The sequence below is a fragment of the Vulpes vulpes genome, chromosome 16 (genome assembly GCF_048418805.1).
Source record: "Vulpes vulpes isolate BD-2025 chromosome 16, VulVul3, whole genome shotgun sequence".
Taxonomy (NCBI): Eukaryota; Metazoa; Chordata; class Mammalia; order Carnivora; family Canidae; genus Vulpes; species Vulpes vulpes.
Genome location: NC_132795.1, coordinates 66,575,236 through 66,595,694, shown reverse-complemented (window position 1 = coordinate 66,595,694; position 20,459 = coordinate 66,575,236). Strand labels below are relative to the sequence as shown.

At 43.3% G+C, this 20,459-nt stretch overlaps 1 protein-coding gene across 4 annotated transcripts in view; it reads right to left on the bottom strand.

The window, feature by feature from the left end:
• The window catches only part of TGFBRAP1 (transforming growth factor beta receptor associated protein 1), a 63,763-nt gene extending 47,405 nt beyond the window's left edge, over positions 1 to 16,358 (bottom strand). The window contains exon 1 of one of the 4 annotated variants that reach the window (XM_072743109.1): positions 16,083 to 16,358. The gene's annotated coding sequence lies outside the window, so the exon portion shown is untranslated. Of the gene's footprint in view, positions 1 to 14,907; positions 15,358 to 15,680; positions 15,826 to 16,082 lie in introns of those variants that run through there. The other 3 variants (XM_072743107.1, XM_072743110.1, XM_072743108.1) reach the window with 3 other exon arrangements.
• Between the last annotated feature and the right edge of the window lie 4,101 nt (positions 16,359 to 20,459).

The following is a 20,459-nucleotide window of genomic DNA, read 5'->3' as shown; positions in this document are numbered from 1 at the left end:
AATATGTTAAAGTCCTAACTCCCTACCACTTGCAAATAGGATCTTATGTGGAAACAGGGTCACTGAAGATGATCAACTTAAGATGAGGTCATTAGGGTGAGCCCTAACCCCATATGACAGGTGTCATTATACAACGGGAGAGAGCTGGAGACAAGACAGACACACACAGTGCAAAGACTGGGAGAAGGCCATCTACCAGCCAAGGAATGCATGAGGCTACCGGAAGGCTGGCCAAGAGGACTGCAACAGAGTGTCCCTCAAGAGAAGCTAACTTTGTCCTGCTGACACCCTGTCCTCAGACTTCTACGCTCCAGAACCATAAGGCAATACACTTTTGGTGTTTATTTATTTTTTAAATTTATATTGTTTAAGCCACCCAGTTTATGGCACTCTGTTATGGAAGCCCCAGCACACTAATGCACCATCTCTATCCAACATCATATTGGAAGTTTCTGCCAGCTAAAGAACAGTTATGAAACTGAAAACAGAAACATAAAACTGTAATTATTTACAGATACTATTACTGTTTACATGGAAACTCACAAATAAACTACTAGAATTACTAAAATTTTAGAAATATTGCTTAATTTTAAAAATCAACATATTAAAGTAATCTGCATTTCCATCCACAGACACTTTAATCTTTAAAAAAAGATATTTCAACAGTATTAAAAAATTAATTATGAAGGAATTATCTAACAAAGATGTAGATCTTTATGGAGAAAAACATAAAATCTTACTGTTCAGCATTAAGAAAGACTAAATTATAATCCCAGCAGATTTTCCTGCAAAAATTGACAAGCTGGTTTTAAAAATTGAAATGGCAATTAAAGTACCCATATTGTCAAAACCATCCTGAAAATGAAAAACAAACATGAAGGACATACATTAACTGATTTCAGAAACTGCTATAAAATTGCAATAATTAAGATAACAGGAAAGACAAACAGATCCATGGAACAGAAGATCAAATCAGACCTACACATATGCATGAAATTGGTTTTTGACAAAAGTGCCAATACCAAATACCAAAAGTCATGGATAAATGGTGCTGAAACAACTGGATAACCTAATGAGGGGAAAATTTTACTTTAAACATTCCTGTCTCACACCATATACAGAAATTAATTTGAGATGAATCAAATTATTTTAAAAGCAAAGGCCAAAACTATTAGGCTTCTAGAAGAAAATATCGAAGAATATCTTTGAGACCTTGAGGTATACAAAGATTTCTTAGGATACAGAAAGCACTAACCATAAAAAAGTTGATAAACTGGATTTTATAAAAATTAAAAACTGTGTCCACTGAAAGGCATCATTAGGGAAGTGAACATGGAAGCCTCAGACTGGGAGAAAAATTTGCGGTATTACACATCCAGCAAAGAGCTCATATGTAGAATCCATAAAAACTTCTACAAATTAATAATAAAAAGACAAACTTATTTTTTTTAAATATGCGAAAAAGGAAGGTATACAAGAGGCTCCTGGCTGGCTCACTTGGAGGAGCATGCGAGTGACTCTTATTCTTGGGGTTGAGTTCAAACCCCATGTTGGGTGTAGAGATTACTTAAAATAAATAAACTTGAAAAAAAAAAAAGAGGGTATATGAGTGACCAATAAGAACATGAAAAGAGATGTTCACCATCATTAGTCGTAAGAGAAATTTATTTTAAGCCATAACGAAATAACATTTCACATCTCTTAGAATGGTTACAAGTAAAAGGATTAAATGTTAATGGCAATGCTAAACATTAATGAGGATGAAGAACAACTAAAAATCTCATATTTCTTTGAAAGATGTATAAAATGGTATCATCCCCACAGCTGACATCATACTCAAAGCTGAAAACTTAAAAGCTTTTCCTCTAAAACAGGAACAAAAGAAGGATGTTCGCTCTCATCACTTTTATTCAACATACTCCTGGAAGACCTAGCTGCAGCAATCAGACAAGAAAAGGAAATAAAAATCATCCAGATTGGTAAAGAAGAGGTAAAAGTGTCAGGGTTTGCAGATGACGTGATACTATATGCAGAAAACCCTAAAGACTCCACTGAAACAAACCATTAGAATAAGTGAATTCTGTAAAGCCACAGGGAACAAAAGTAAACAGAGAAATCTGCTGTATTTCTATACATGAATAATCAAGTAGCAGAAGGAGAAATTTCAAAAAATGTATCATTTACAAATGCATCATAAATGAAATACTTAAAAGTAAATTTAACTGAGGAGATAAAAGCCTGTACTCTGAAAACTACAAAACACTGATAGAAGACACTGAAGACAACACAAATGGAAAGATATACCATGCTTATGGATTAAAATAATTAATATCGTTAAAATGTCCATACTTCCCAAATCCGTCTCAGATTCACGTCAATCCCTATCAAATACCAATAATATTTTCCATGGAACTATAATAATCCTAAATATACCAGAATTTGTATGGAACCACAAATGACTTTGAAGAGCCAAAACAATCTTGAGAAAGAACAAAGCTGCAGGCATCACAATCCCAGGTTTCAAGATACACCACAAAGCTGCAGTAATCAGAACAGTATGATGCTGGCACAGAAACAGACACATAGACCAACAGAACAGGACAAAGAGCCCAGGAATAAAACCACACTTACATGGTCAATTAATCTATGACAAAAGAGACAAGAACATACAATAGAGAAAAGACAGTCTCTTCAACAAATGGTGCTGGGAAAACTGGACTGCTACATCCAAAAGAATGAAACTGGATCACTTTCTTACACCATACACAAAAATTAACTCAAAAATGGATTAAGGACCTAAAATATAAGACCTAAAACCATAAAACTCCTAGAAGGAAACATAGGCAGTAACCTCTTAGACATCAGCAACTATTGTCTAGATAGGTCTTCTCGGGCAAGAGACACAAAAATAAGCTATTGCAACTATGCCAAATAAAAAGCTTTTACAGTGAAGGAAACCATCAAAAAAAAAAAAAAAAAAAAAAAAAGAAAAGGCAACCTACTGAATGGGAGAAGATATTTGTAACAATATAATATATATCTAGTAAAGGTTAATATCCAAAATACATAAACTTATATAATTCAACAACAAAATAACAAATAATATGATTGAAAAATGAGCAGAGGACTAAATAGACATTTTTCCAAAGTAGACATACAGATGGCCAACAGACACATGACAAGACGCTCAACATCAGTAATCATGGCACGATGAGACGTCACCTTACACTTATCAGAATGGCTGGTATCCAAACGACAAGAAATAACAAATGTTGGTGAGGATGTGCAGAAACAGGAACCCTCACAGATTGTTGGCGGGAATGTACATTGATGCAACTACTATGGAAAACAGTATGGAGGTTCTTCAAAAAAATTTTAAAATACCATACAACCTAGTAATTCTATTACTGGGTATTTACCCAAAGAAAATGAAAATAGTAATTTAAAAAGATTAATGCACCCTTATGTTTACTGACAATAGCCAAGATATGAAAGCAACTCAAGAGCCCACTGATAGATGAATGGATAAAGAAGATATGATGTATATGTTACATATACTTGTGTATGTGTATACATATAAATATTTTGCAATATTAGTCAGCCATATAAACATGGATGGATCTATAGAGTATTATGCTAAGTGAAATAAGTCAGAGAAAGACAAATATTTCACTTACATATGGAATCTAAAAAACAAAAACCAAAGAACAAAAGACAACCACCCCCTCCCCCAAAACACAAAAAAGCAGAGATAGAACCATAAAACAAACTGATGGTTGTCCGAGGGGAGGAGATTGGAGTGAGGAGTGAAATAGTTGAAGGGGATTAAGAGATACAAATATACAGTTATAAAATAAAATAAATTAGTCATGGGGATGAAAAGTATAATGTAGGAAATATAGTCAATAATATTGTAGGGGCACCTGGGTGGTTCAGTTGGTTAAGTGTCTGCCTTTGGCTCAGGTCATGATCTCAGGGTCCTGAGATCGAGCACTGAGTCAGGCTCCCTGCTCACCACCAAGTTCACTTGTCCCTCTCCTTCCCCTTTTGCTCGTCCCTCTACTCTCTCTTGTTCCTTCTCAAATAAATACATATAATCTTTTTTTAAAAAAATAATATTGTGATAACATTGTGTGGCGAAAGATGGTGACTACACCTGCTATAGTGAGCACCGAGTAATGTAGAGAATTGTGAAATCATTACATTGTACACCTAAAACTAATCACACTATATGTCAAGTACATTTCAACTTTAAAAAAAAATGATGTGATCGCTGTGGAAATCTGATGGTTTTTTATAAAGTTAAACATGCATTTTTCCTGTTTCTCCACAATTCCACTCTGAATGTTTCCAGTTCTCTTGAGCACATATCAATGTCTGCCGAAAGACCTTTACCAGAATGTGCACAGCAGCTTTATTCACAGCAGCTTTATTCAGCTTTATTCTATTTATTCAATAGACCCAAATAGGAAACAGCTCAGTTTTATTCATTTGTATTCATTTCAATGTGTGGTATTCACATGACTTGGAAGTAAAAAAAGGAATAAATTACTGGTAAACACCAATATGAATGAAATAAAAAACACTGAATGAAAAAAATGATACACCTACGGTATATGTTCATTTAGATGAAGTTCAAAAGTAGGCAACGCTCCTCTCTAGCGACAGAAATCAGAATGGTGTAGACCTTGGAGGGAAGGGGGTGACCAAATGGAAAGGGACACAAGGAAATATCGAGGGTGACAGAAATATTCTAGACCTTGTTTGGAGTATTGGTTACGCAGGTGTGTTAGATCTGGCAAAATTTACTGAGCTGCGCACGTAGGGTCTGTATATGCAATCAGGAAAAATTCTCACAGGAATACACGTGTGTATAACTGAACATGCAGATTATAAAATTCATATGGCAGAGAAGGGCCAGGTAAGCAAGACACTTCTGGAAAAGATAAGTAAGGAAACTTGACTCAACAGATAAAAGGTAACATAAAGGTATGGCTATTAAGATAACGGGGTACAGGTATGAGGCAAACCCAAGAGAACATGTCCAGCTCCAGGAAACAGATGTGCATGGATAGAACCTCAAACTATGACAGGGTGGTACTGTATATCATGGGGCATACAGAGAACCTATACATGTTCAATAATCAGTGCAAGACAACTGGATGCCATGAAGAAGAAAAAAAAAGAAACTTGACTCCTTATATCATTTTCAAAATTATTCCAGGTGGATTAAGATCCTTAAGTATGGAAGGCATAACTTTAAAACTTTGAGAGGAAAATATGGAAAAAATGCTTATGACCTTCGGGTAGGGAAGAATTTCTAAAATAAGGTATATATATATATATATATATATATATATATATATATATAGTATAAATGCCAGGAAAAGAGATAAGTTCGTTCACGTTAAAATGTAAAATCTCTGTTCTTCAGAAGACACTGTGAAGAAAGTGATAAGATGGGAAAGGACACTGACATCACATATCTGATTAAAAAAAAAAAAAAAAAAATCCCTGGATGATGCAGCAAACTGCTACAGAAAGAAAATAACAATGATCTCATAGATGAATGGGCAAAATATGTGAGCAGGAGTCTTGTAGAAGAGGAAAGGTGAACGGCCAACAGACATGAAAGAATGCTCAACCTGATTTCATCATCTAGAATTGCAAATTTTAACTACAGTGAAACTTCATTTTATACCATGAAACCGACAAAACATCTGAAGTCCCATGACATCGGCTAATTGCAAGAACATGGAGCAATGAGAACTCTCCACTGCTGGTGGAAGCTTCCAACCTGTCAAGACCTTTCCGGCGCTATGCAGTAGCCCTGGACATCAGGAGCAAGCCAGCAATCCTACTTCTAGGCATATGTTCTTCAGATTTTATGTTCACTGGGCCATAAGCAAGAACATCAACCACAATCTTGTTTGAGACAGAGGAAACTGGGAACAGCTCATGTTCCTGGCCAGGACGGAGCACCAAACAGCAAAAGAGCTGCAGCTACAAATAAGGATGGATCTCAAGCTAAGGGGCAAGTTGCAGAGCACGCTACGCTGAATGATAGGTATATAAGGCTCCGTAAGACTCAGAAACATGACCATCTATCTAATATAATGTTTAGGGCTTCAGCCATATGTACTAAGATCATAAAGCAAGGTAAGGGAATGATAAACACAAATCCAGGGAGGCAGGATGGAGAATAAGTATAGGCTGGATTCCAAATGTATTAGTAATGTTCTGTTTCTTTAGCTCAGGTTGCTTTTTTTTTTTTTTTTAAGATTTATTTAAGATTTATTTATTTACTGGGGGAAAGGGCCAGAGGGAGAGAGAGAATTGTGAAGCAGACTCCCTGCTGATCATGGAACCCGATGCAGGGCTCAATCCCAGGAGCCTGAGATCATGACCTGAGCTGAAATCAACAGTCGGACGCTTAACCAACTGAGCCACCCAGACACCCCAAACGGAGGCTGCTTTTGTTATTATTCCTTATGTCTTAATGTAGACTATATTCTTTTAAGTGTACTGAATAGCAATTAAGTTATATGTACACACACACATACACACACACAAATTCTACTCATTTCCCCCAAACCAGCTTACTGTAGAAATAGATACAGAATCTCAGCTTAATAAACCTGAAGAAAGTCACAAAATCTAAGTTCCTGGTCTAAAATTTCATTTAATGAAAACAGTTATCATTGATATAAGTGGTTTACTCATAATTTCTTATTTCATCTAAACCCAGAGCTTACTTTACAGTGTATCCATATTTACAAAGTTCAATACAGGGCAGCCTATCAGTTATTTCCACAAATCCCCCTAGATTCTTGGAAGACAGAGGAAAATACTAACATGTAATACTAACATGAGGTGCCCAAGAAGGTAAATGCCCTGCACGTTCTGGGGTCCCAGCTCCCACGAGGTCAGCCTCTTCCCTCCGGGACCTCTCCCCAGTTTCACCTTCCATATAAGTACAGTTGACCCTTGAATAACCCTGGATGTCAACCCCCAGCACAATCCAAAATCCATGTATAACTTTTGATTCCCCCAAGAGCTTAACTTACTAATAACATGCTATTAACCGGAAGCTTTACTGATAATATAAGCTACAGATTAGTACATATTTGTAGGTTTATGTATTTTATACTATATTCTCACAATAAAGTAGGTTAAAGAAAATATTACTAAGAAAATCATAAGGAAGAGAAAATACATTTACGGTACTGTATCTATGGAAAATATCCAAGTGTAAATGGACTCGTGCAGTTCAAACCTGTGTTTTTCAAGGGTCAACTGTATCTCCACTCTTATTTTTCAACCAGTTTGAGACTGGTATTAGTAAGTGTCTTGTTCCCCTCTTCATTTTCTCAGTACTAAATCCCACCAAGGCCAGGCCTCATTTTTAAAAAGTCATAGAGAAAGAATAAACATGGACTATGACAATGATTGAAAGAGATTATCTGCATGTGGAAAGAGGCTTGTAGATCCAACATTACAAGATTAAAAATATTACAAATATATAATATAAAAATATATAAAAATATATATATAAAATATATATGTAAAAAACATATACCTTTGATCTGGGAAAGAAATACATTCTGCTCTAAGAATGCTATGACAAAGTGACATTAAGATGAAATCTTTACCAGTAATTATTATTCTTGAACCAACAGAATGATACTCTGTTAGCTCCTGTCACAGAATGTGCACAGAGTATGAGAACAACCTCAAGATGGATACAGTGTCCTATGTGTCTGCAAAAAAATCTCACACTGGAGAATGACATCAACACTTTAAAATGAAACAGACTCTTTAGAGCCCTATCAGCTCTACATGCACCAGAGATTCATCACCTTGGAGGGTAAAAACTCAAAAACTCATCAATGCGTTTGACAGCCCTCTAACAGGAGGTGACCTCCTATGACAAGCTAGGGATTAATTCTTCATCTACGTTTTAAAAAGGATAAGGGATTAATTCTTCCTCTACATTTAAAAAGGATACTCTACCTAAAGTTAGATTTACTATTTTTCTCACTTTACATTAATTTCTTCTGAGTTTCTGATAGTCCATTTTAAATGAATAGAGATCAAACAGTCATCCTAATGTTTGGGCCTAAGTCAGGCCAGGTTCAAAGCCATAGGTGAGGATGAGCAGGAACACGGACCTCATGCCTAAAACATCATGTTGTCACTATCCTTAAAATGCTTCAGAAAGGATGCCACTGCCTAACAGCTAGACTCTGAACTCAGCAGAAGTTATGCAGCCCTTAAAAATCCAATCCCGGCCAATCTTTATGCTCCTGTGTATAAAGACAAGTTACAGCTATTGATCTATTCATATCAGTCCCTCATTATTAGTCCCTTGCTTCGTTATTATTCAGCTACATTCAGTTCTGAATTCTTGAGTCCACTAGCTGCTTGAGTTTGAAAGTGCCAGTACCTGCAAATGTTGCAAACCAACCAGTGGTGAAGAGGGGTCCTGAGCCAAAACTATTCTCCCAGTACCTTTTCAAGAGTCTGAAACCATTAGTTAGAAAATAGTTATCATTAACCATGATGGTTTGTTTGAATTTAACAACATAAGAATCTCTAACGTAAAAGACTGCCTCATCTACATCTGCCAACTGTCGTCACCTGTACACACGGAAAGAAGTAATGTGTGAGGGTCAAAGCTGGGGCTGGAAGTGGGCATGGGGGACTGCAGACTTACCCCTAACCATTCATGGGTTCATCATGGGAATTTAGGCATTGGGTAGAAGTGTGCCTGCATTCCTAAATCTTCCTGTGATTTGCAGTATTTCTTTACATGGACTTTTAGAAAGTTTGGATTTGCCATATTAATAAAGGACTTTCCTTTTATGGAAAAAAAAGTTTCTTAAGTTTCTCACTTATCCTGGGTAAACATACTTATTGAGAATACAAAGCCATAACCAGATACCAATACCCATTTCAGGGGAAAATCTTTGTGAAAACTGAAAACACCAGCTCTAAAAACCAAACGTAGAGGGGAGTTAAGCCAAGCCATCATCCAGCCTCACACCCTGGGAAAGGGGTGGGAGGGAATACAGAGCCTCCTGGGCTCCATCAGCTATTTTCAGCTGCATGCCAATGGATTTTTACATTGGTCCCCTGTGATCAGGAGGGACAGTGGAAACGCAGAGGGTGGAGCTGATAGCACATCATCATGGGGGAGGAGGAAGGGTCTAGAAGGGAGTGCTCCACAACACAGCACAACCTTCTGCCTGACTCCCAGGTTGTTTCAGGCTGGTCCTGAGGGACATTTTGGGTCGGAAAGTTAGAAGCCTTCGAGAGGGCCCACATTCTGTGGTCCCAGCCATGGAGGCTGACCTGATGCCTGCCCTGGGCCAGCCAGGAACATTAGATGATAGACTTGGCTAGGTGGAGGGCATGTACTGCTATCAGCCCAGCTCGGGTCAGCTTACTACATAAAGCAGAAACAGTACGGGCAGTGGCTTGGGACCTGCTGCCTGGTGTCCAGCCTCTGTCTCTGTACCTGCTGGCCCTGAGCACCACTCTGACCTGCCCATCCTCCTCCCTCCCACTGCACGCTCATCCTGGGCATCAGGCTGGGCAGGAAGCTGGGACTGGACACCCATTTTTTCCTTTGGCCTGGAAACTTCTATTTCCTTTGTTATGTTCCTGACTGAATGAATAGCCAAGTCACAGACTCAAAACTCTCTCTTGGGTGGGAAGAGGCAAATCTTGCTAGCCAAAGTTCTTCCACTGCAAGCTACCTTCAGATGCTTCCTTTGTGCTAAATTAGCAAAGTAAAATGTTAATCAAAGTCCTTTACTAAAACAAAGTGCTAAATATCCCCAATTCCTATGGGTGCTGACAAGTGACTTCAGTCTGCAGAAATAATACATTTAATAAAACACACCAGCATCTTAAAAGTTTTAGTTCACACCTTAAAGATGAATTAAGCTTTGTGGGCCCATCAGCTCTCTTCTTAGGATACAAATTGACTATAACTAAAATCAACATAATCTCGAGGTTAAGAAAAACAACATGACTTATCTTAGTAACCACTCGAAAGTTAGATGAGAGTTGATAGGACTTAAGGGCTCAGTGGTCACAAACAATTTTTAATGATAAGAAAACTTGACATTTTTGTTTCTTAAACTGTGACTGGGTCTTCTGAAAAAATCTCCCCTAAATCCTTGAGGGAATATAGCAGGGGAGTTAGGGGACTGGTCATAGGAAAGCAAGAGAGACCTGATGGAGAAGAAGAGAACATCTCTGTCCTGGCTCCGCAGGGGTCTGGCAGGGGTATCAGTACTGGGGCTTGGGCAGAGGGATCCAGCAAAGTTCCAGCAGTTTCCCCTGCTGTTTCGGGGGTGAAAAAACAAAGCTATGAAAAGCATTGCACCCTAAAATTAAAATGGAATTGAGGCATGTCACTACTGTGGTGTTCTAGACAAAAACCCATCATACTCACTGCAACCTCATCATGAGAAAACACCGGACAAGCCCCAGCTAAAGGACAGTCTACAACATCCCTGACTCTCTTTCATGAGTTATAAAGGTCATGAAAAACGAAGACTGAGGAAGTGTCACAGATCAGAAGCCAAGAAGACACGACACCTAAATGCAATGTGGTGAAATTGGATCAGAAGCAGGATCACAGAACAGAAAACTGGTATGTGAGTGGAAAAATCGGTGAAGATGAATAGAGTGTGTAGTCTGGTTATAGTACTGATGTTAGTGTATTAGTCTTGATCGCTCTACCATGGCCATGCAAGGTGTTCACAAAAGGGGAAGGTGGGGTAGACGTATGTGTGAGCTCTGGACTCTTCTGACTCTTCTGTAAACCCAGAGTGGCTTCAGAACAGAGTTAAGGGCAGCCCCAGTGGCGCAGCGGTTTAGCGCCGCCTGCAGCCCAGGGCGTGATCCTGGAGGCCGGGGATCGAGTCCCACCATCAGGCTCTCTGTATGATGCCTGCTTCTCCCTCTGCCTGTGTCTCTGCCTCTCTCTCTCTCTCTCTCTCTCTCTGCCTCTATGAATAAATAAATAAAATCTTTAAAAAAAAATTTTCCTTAAAAAAAAAAAGAACAGAGTTAAAAAGATAAATGTAATTGTAGTTTATTAGTTTATCATCTTGCCTTAGAGTAATCGAAGAGAATGGAGCTCCTAGACTCTCCTTTGTGAGCAGGAAAAGAGATGCTCAGAATGATCTGTGTCAGTAACCGAGAAGGATGGAGGGCAGCCCGCCATGCCCTGACTGCCACAGGCTCCGGGAGCGGTTTGATCAGCTGCTTTATAGAGTTACTTTCCGAGGTAATTTGTCTCAAGTTTGGTGTCCTAGCTTAAAATGACAAGTATGAATAATACCTACGAATCAAGCTTTTTGTTTGTTTGTTTGTTTTTGTTGTTGTTGGAGTTAGGGTAAATGTGAACGGATTCCCACTGGGCCCAAAATCTGATATACTCTGAGCTTCAGGAGAAGCAGGCCAGTATAGGACTCAGATGAAGAGCCGTGGGGCTCTGGGTCAGCAGAGGAAAGGGATGAAGGCTTCCAGTGCCCTCTGTAAGGATTCAGGCCCCAGAGCCAACCTGGCAAGCAGTGCTAAAGCAGGTATGGGCCACAGCAGGCATTCTCAATATTAATCTGGGGACCTTGAGCTCTCATGGCTTGGGCACCTGCTTATGAGTTTAGGCAAGTCACTTAAAGCCTCTGGGCCTGATACCTCCTTGTAAAATAATAATTTAGACTGCACTACATGCTTCCCCACTATTTTTCTAGCTCCTTTGCAGGAAGAGTAGTAGTAATAGTACCAGAGAGGACTGAAGACTTCTGGAAGGCTCACTGTGTGCCAGACTCAGTATTAAGAGCTATCTCCATGCTCACAAGGAGCCTGTCAGAAAGTACTACCATTATTCACTCTGCAGAGAGGGGAATGGGCTTAGAAAGGCTAAACGACCATGAGAGCTGATTCCAACCAAGGTAGTTCGACTCAAGCACCCACACCCTTAAGCACGGAGCACACAGCCTGCCCAGGGGTAAAGACTGCTCCAAGTATGGGCTGAGTTTGGGCACCAACCACCCACAGCCCTGGCGGATGCCTTGACAGCCACCTCTTGAGAGCCCCAAGCACTGGGTTCTGGTGGTTACTGCATATTGGATAGAAATGATTTTCTTTCACACCCACGGTTCTCTGACAGGTGGATACTATTATGGACATGCAGAGATTTTTCAGTGGCTTGGTCAAGGTTACTCAGCTACAAGGTAATGATATCAGCTTCAACCCCAGTGCCTATTTCTGACTCCATGGTTGTATTCCTTCCACTCTGATGACAGAAGGGGGCACGTTGATTTCAAACCGGTCTTAGAATTCAGTCCTCCTGAAGGAACTGACTACTCCAAACATGAGGCCACTAAGGTACCAGGTCTTTAGATGTCCTGCAGTAAGCTCCTCCTCAGGAACACCTGTTCTCAGCATAGCCCTACCTTTGCCATCATGAGTCCAGAAGAGAAACGCTATTATCATCCCTCAGCTTACCCCTTGCTGCCACACGGCCTACCCCTGCTCCGTGGCCCCCTAAACAACGCTAGTCATAAATAAATGCCTCTGACCATGTGGAATTCAGTGTCAGCACTGCCTTACTAAATTTCAGATACAGAAATGATAGATATGTTCACACTTTTCCCCACTAGCTAGTAATTTTATCAAAACAGGATATATGTTCACGTGACATAAATAGTTCTTACGGGAGAGTACCCCACGCTGGTCCCTGGGTTCTTCACTAAGTTCTCACAGCCATCTGCTTCCTGACTCAATCTTGAAAGTTGCCAGGAATCAACAGCAAATGTATTGACGTGCACCACAGACAACGTTTCTGTCTTTTGATTAGGGCCCTGCCTGACAACCACTTCAGGTTATCTTTGCACTCATGTGACAGAGATAGTGTGAGACTAGCTACAGCACAATAAACCTGCTCCAGTGACCCAAAAGTATATCTTATAAAAGAAGAAAAAAACACAGCTAATGTCTAACGTCTACTCTGTCATCTTGATATTATCCTGGCGCATTCCTATATGTAACTATTCATAGTTGGTATCCATTTCCTTGGCAACACTCATCAAAATTATTCAAATACATGTAAATATATATGTAAGTGTATACATAATATATATTCACTACTTATACACACTACATATATATATATATATATACACACACACACACACACCCTATTTGCATGTTTACGGTATACAGATGTCTATATGTGTACATATCCTAGGTATATATAAACATTTAGGTATACAGGCACAAACACACACATGTATGTACATGTTATGTCTATGCATGTATATATCACATACATCCTAGAATATTACTATCAACAGTTATAACTAAAGGGATTTGGGAAGTGAAGGAAGAGCAGAAGAGGACCAGAGCGGGGCTTGGGTCTTAAGGGCATCTCCTTTAGAGCATCTCCTCAATACTGGACCTTCAAAGAGCTACAAAGAATTACCGAGTGCCTGCTGGAAGCTAGGCAATGGTCTTAACTTTACATTCGGTATTTTTTTTTTTGAGTCTTTGATTTCCTCAATAGCAGTTACTTGACGATCGAGAAAAGATCTTGCTTTCCAATTATCTGCAAGATTTCACAACATACTCAAATGAGTGCGCCTGTTCTTTTGCGTGAAACACTCAAGCTTGTCTGGGGCAGCCCCGAATTAACTTGTTACTTCTACGTTCATTTAGTAGTTACATGTTTTTTAATAAAGAAAAACAGGTCAGGTTTGCCACAGAGGAGATGAGTTGTAGAGCCCCAGCCAAATTATTCCAGCAGTATCCAAACACCTGGCCGCCACAAATGATTACTTTAATGTATTTCTAATGAGGACTGGATTCAGACCAAGATGAAGATGCTTAACCCAGTAAGGAAAATTTCCTCAAGGTTTCTTAAAGGATCACACATTTTTAATATTAGTATGAAGGAAGAAATTATAATACTCACTTTTTTTTTTCTCCTTTCTCCCTGATCAGAAATGCTAGCTGCCAATCAGGCCTAGAAAATTTAGCGTTTTTAAAATTGTGAGCTCTGTGCTTTTAAAACTAGAGGAAGAAGCTCTTGGACCAAGGGCTGCTCTTCACAGTCCTGAGCAGGGGAGAAAAGGCAGAGGATCTGAAGGTGAGGGAGACTGCCACACCTCTCACACGATTTCTTTGTAAAATGTACGCTGTGATGTGTACAGCAAATTGAAACTCTGAACCCAAACAGTCTAACTCCAGAGCAAAATATTCATTAAGTTAGCAATTTCTCAGAGCATAAAACTACTGATTTTTCAGAGCTGGGATACAGCACTATATTCTCATTTACATTTATTAATAATCTACCGAGCACCTACTAAGTCCCAGGCCCTGTGCCAAATGCACATTTTCTTATTGGAACACATGCATCTTTCCACTACTTTGATGGGGGAAATCGGAACGCAGAGCATCCAGGAGCCGGCCCAAGGCTCACAGTTAGGAGGCGGCAGGGGCAGGGTGTGAACCCAGAGCTCCACGCGGAGCTGCACTGTCCCCCTTATACAGAGGAACTGGAGCCCGGGAAGGCACGTTGCAGAGAGTTCCACGGGATTCTGGTCGGTGCTCCTGGTGGCACGCATCAAAGACGCCACTTGGAGGACCGCTGAATCTGCTGGGCTGGCAGAATGCAAAGGAAGCAGCAGCCCCGAGTTCCTTCCTATCCGACCACAGGCCCACAGGCCGGGAGCTTCCTGGGCCGGACAGACAGAGGGCGAGGGAGCCCACCGGGAGGGGGCGGGGCGGGGGGGGGCACCTGGGCCCTGGCAGGTCGGCCAGCGCACCCTGCCCCACACCCTCCTCAGCGCCTCGGCTCTGCCTTCACGCGCGGCCGCGGGCACTCACTTCGGATGCGCGGGCGCCTACCCACGCGCGCTCCGTGGGGGACAGACCCCGCTCCGGCGGGTTCCGACGCCAGCGCCCCACGCAGTCCACTGACAAGCAGCGCGTGCACCCCCGTGCCCGGCAGCCAGCCGGGGGGTCTGAAGATCACCCGACAGTCGGGGCAGAAGCAACGGCAGGTGCAAAGAAGTGGGGGCACCGCGCCTGTCCTCAGAGTCGGACCCGCGAACACCGAGGCAAGGGGAGCGCCCGACTGGCACCTGCACCGCCAGGAGGCCGCGGAAAGGAAGAACCCCGCAGGGCCGGCGGCTTCCAGGCCCCGAAGCCGCTCTCCTCCTCCGCACCACACCCCTGCCCGGTCTCCCAGTTCGGGGGCCACGACTCGGGCCCCAACGCGACCCGGAATCTCAACTCTGAAATCCCAGGAGCTCCAGCGACGGAACCCTTCCCTGCGCGGGGCGGCGGGCTCCGGGCGCAGGGGTGGAGTCCGGGGCTCCTCCCCCCAGAAAACCGAAAGCCTCCCCCAAACCGGGGACTGGGTCTTCCCCGCCTCCCCCGCCCTAAGCACGCACACGCCCCGCACCCTCCGCACCCGCTGACCCCCGCGCGGGCGCACCTGTCCCGCCACGCGCACGTGCACACTTGCCCTCGCCAACGACCCCCGCCCCCGCCGACACACCTGCCGGCCGCGCCCCGCCCCCACCCCAGGCGCCCCTCCCCCGCCGCCCCCCGCGCCCCGCGCCCCGCCCGGCCCCGCCGCCGCCCCCCGCACTCACCCGCGCGGCGCCCGCCGCCCTCCGCCGCCCTCCGCCGCCCCGCGCGGCCCTGCGGCCTGGGGCCCCGCGCCGCCCGCCGCTCCCGGCCCGCCGCTCCTGGGCTGGCCCGGCCCCGCCGCCGCCGCCGCCGCCGCCGCCGCCGCCGCCGCCGCTTCCCGTCACGTGGGCCGGCGGAGGGCGGGAGCGGCGGGCCCCGCGCAGTCCAGCCCCGCCTGCGCCCCGCCGCCCCGGGAGCCCCCGAGCCCCGCCTGCGCCCCGCCTGCGCCCCGCCGCCCCGGGAGCCCCCGAGCCCCGCCTGCGCCCCGCCTGCGCCCCGCCGGCGCTCCCCGAGCCCCCCGAGCCCCGCCTGCGCCCGGCCTCGGTTTCCTCCCCGCGCCGGCCCGCCCGGGCCGTGTACAGCACCTACAGCGTCGCCTGCGCGGCGTGGCTGCTCCGGAGCTGCTGGCGGGGACTGTCTCCCCCACCGGCGCGCACAGCCGCGGGAGAGCACGCGCCCCGCCTGGTCTGTTCACCCCCAATTTCCAACCCGACGCGGCGCTGGGCAGTGCGGGCTCTCGGGAATCCCTGCTGGATGAATGAATGAACCAGCCAACCGGTCCGGGAGAAGCCTGACGACGCTGCCGTCTCACAAAGTCGGGCTTGCAGAGTTGACGCGCTCGCGGTGTTCACGGTGGGGCTGAAACGTCCGGGGGGGCGGCCGCCGCCCACCAGCCCCAGGCCCACCAGCCCCAGGCCCACCAGCCCCAGGCCCACCAGCCCCAGGCCCACCGCTGGCCCAGCGAATCCGGAAAGGAATCCCCAGAGAGAGCTGTGTATTTGAACGACGTGTTTATTTTAAAAGGGAGCCCTGGGTCTATCTTACCCACTCTTTTTACTAAAGCCTATCGGTACCTGTTCCTCTGTGTCACCAGCCACAGTGAAGAATCCTGGGGTACCAGGAATCCATGAACCTGTCTCTTCAATATAGAGTCCAAATCCAATGTTGAGATGAAACGATTAGGAAGCTCCCTCCATCGTTGTCAGCATCCAATTATTAGCATAGAAAAGGCACATTTTCTCAATGGCTTTCCCTGACTTTAGAATCCACCAGTGAGGGGATCCCTGGGTGGCGCAGCAGTTTGGCGCCTGCCTTTGGCCCAGGGCACGATCCTGGAGACCCGGGATCGAATCCCACGTCGGGCTCCCGGTGCATGGAGCCTGCTTCTCCCTCTGCCTATGTCTCTGACTCTCTCTCTCTCTCTCTGTGACTATCATAAATAAATAAAAGTTAGAATCCACCAGTGACCGATGGCCTCAGCTTTCTTCTGGCCCCGCAGGGACTGTAAAACAAAGATACTATCCTGAACCAGGAGGCAAACACACTGCATTCTACTCTGCGCTCTTGTTTCAAAGGGAGGACAAGTGACACCCCCACCACTACGACAAAGGTAAATGAAGGAAATAACCATCAAGAAGCAATCTTCTTGTGTGGCTTGTCCTTCACTCCCCCAACCCCCGCCCCCACCCTGTGAGTTCATGGCCACACACATGACCTACCCCCAAACAGTGCTTCAGTTCTGCCCAGTGGAACCAGCTTAACCTCTGACTGGGAACTGGTTTCCCAAAGTGTAGAGAGCTATGACTAGCAGTTGCACGTCAAGGCCTAGCTCAGTGAAAGGACTCAAGTCTAAGGAGGCCAGCAGCCAGCTGAACCAAGGAGCAGAAAGGCACACAAGCAAATCCAGCCCAGTCTCATTTTGCCCAGGCTCAGGGAGAACACGTGAGTGGTCATCAGCTAATCACTGACAGAGCTAGGCCTAGAATTTGTGGTCTTTCATTTTAGTGCCCTACTGTATCAGATGGAGAGCTGCACAAAACTGCTTGCAGAGGTGACGATCTCCTAAATGCCCAACACTGTGCTTACAGCAATGATCTCATTTGAGCCTTGCCATATCCTTATGAAGTGGACATTAATAATGTCTCCATTTTATAGGTGAGTTGACTGAAGCAAAGAAAACTGAATTATTTGTCCCAAAATCCATGGTGGTAAGAATAGAACAGGAATAAGAATACAGAATTCAGCACAGTGAATTTAATTGATAGAGCATTTGTGTTCTGCTTTAAACAATCTAGAAGTAAAAAATGTATATTAACAAAAAAGAGGGGAAAGGGGTAATTCAGAAATAATTATTTCCTTTGTGAAAGGATTTACCATAGGATTCTTAAAATGGCAAGTTCCACATGTGCACACTATTCCACCTAGAAACATTTTTTTCTTCCTGGAACTTTCTGAGAAGCCTGTATCACATATGACACCCGGATGTAAGTAACTATTCCATAAACATGCAAATATCTGCATCAGGCTAATTCTAAATTCCTCCTGTTGTTTTATTTGGTTACATTGAAGAAGAACTATCAAAGTCATGTTTTTCAAAGACATTTTTAACTTCATTTATTAATATTTAGTCAATATCCCTTGGGCCCATACTAAACATTTTAAGAGTATTTTAAAGAATGTGCAAAAGATGAGTTCTAACAGATTAATGATGATTAGGAGTTGAATTGATACCAGTGAATCCTTTCATAGTTGCTAACTGTTCCCCAAACTCAATTTCCTCTACTTCCACCTCCTCACACTTCCTCTGGCTCCTTCCTTCCTCACTGGCTGTAAGCTCCTGAGGGCACCGAGTGTGTCTACCATGTTCTTGCTGTGTCTATCTGCATTTAGGAAGCACACAACCAATTTTGAAAATTCCTGATGCTCAATATTAATAAACTAGGTCATCTTTAAAACAGGTTTTTAATGTTAAGATTCTGTTACTCTCATTTATAAACTCTCGATTATAAACAAGGATAATATATATCCTTGTTAAGATACCTTTTGAATGTTTGGATATCATTTTAGAAGGTGAAGTTAAGCAAAGAAAGGTTACATTTGTAATTTTTTAAAGCAAATTTAACTCACTACATGCCATGTTTTAAGAGCTTTCATGTGTATTAGCTCATTTAACTATATATGTACATATATTCATTTACCTGCAGTCTAGATCCAGTAGCTACTCCTATGTACCAGGTACTATGGCAGAGGCTGCTGGGGATCCTGAAATGAGAAAGACACAGCCCCTGCCCTCACACAGCTTAATTTAGTGCAGTGCTTTATAAAGTATGGTCAGTAATCAACAGTATCAACATCAGCTCAGAACCTGCAAATGCAAATTCCCATGTCCCTACTCCAAACTTCCTAAATCAGAAACTGTGGGGTGGGGCCCAGCAAAGTTTTTCATAAGTTCTCCATGTGACTCTAATACTCGATTTTGAGAACCCCTGATTTAGTGGAATACGTGGAAGAAATACCGACCTACCTAATCAGACACCAAGGCAAAAAAAATAAATAAATAACATGCTCTAGAAGTTTGGTCATAGGAAAGCTCAGTTAGGAAGTGCCTGAGAATTTGGAAAGCTTTTTGCTCCTATTCATTCAGTGCATTATTGGTCTTATACTGTGTGCAAGGCACTGCACTGGGTGCTGAGAAACCAAAGACTAAACACTGTTTCAAGGAGCTCATGAAGGGGTGATCTATGGGATAAGTAGTTGAAGTCTCTGAATGCATCTTTATTATGATCTGATTATGAAAGGAATAAGAAAGGACAATAAAAATATCACCATTAATTACTATTGTGGTACTGAAAGTAGTTATTTGGAACTCAAAGCTGAACAGTGGTTCCAAATACAAAAATATTTGTAACAAGTATCTTAAATATCATGCTACCAATAAGAAGAATCAACACTTAAAGTTTTTGGTACGTATTTCATTCGTGATTCATTCATTCAACATTTATTGAGTACTTAGTAAATGTAAGCATCGTGTGTGCTACTGACCAGGTGGGAGAGTCAAAGGGAATGTGCGGACTCCATCCTACAGGAACTCACAACCCTGTGAGGTAATGATGCCAGGCATGGCAGTGTTTGTTGGTACACCTCAGTTTGTTTTTGTCAACGATAGACACCAAATAAAAATGTTAAAGAATGAAACCTCATGATCTTATAAATTGTTGGTTACTATAGAATGCTCACAGATAACAGCATAGCAGGAATGAACTTCTGTCTACAAACTGAAATGTGTTAACAAAAAGAATTTTTTTCTATAACTGAGAAAAAGTTATTTCTCAGTTATGAGTTATTTCTTTTTCAAGCCTCCACCCAGCTGCAGTGACAATAATCTCACCAATGGAAGCCCTGTCTCTTCCCCAGGGCTGTGTTAATTGGGTCGGGGAATTTCTGAAGAGCCAAGATGGGAAGCGGGATATTCAGGTCCTAGCATCACTGGTCCCCCACAGGGGTTTGGAGATGTTCCTTGTCCACTCTGGTGTTTGGTGTTCTGTCTCATGGTTTTGGTGCTGAGAGGCCTGGTTCTTCCAATCAAGGTGACAGCCTGGCTTGAGGGTCGGGGAATGTCTGTCTTTCTTGCCCTGTGATGAGAACAGAATCTCTGTGAGATGGCCCTTCTGTCTAGATATATTTGAAACATCACCTCAGAATTTGTTAGAAATGCAAGTTCTCCCCCAATCCAACTTCCTACACCAGGACTCTGATTAAAGCCAATCACCTGATCACAAATTCTCTGAGCCTCCACTCTCCCAGGCTCTGCCCAGGATGGAGCAGGGGCAGGCTTTACCAAATAGTCTCTCCTTTGCGGAGTATTACAATCTCATTCTACTGCCTCTTCTCTGAATCTTGATGTTTTTTTTCCTGCCCCAGAGAACGCTCCGTCTAGAGATTTTTGGTTCAGAGGCAACTGG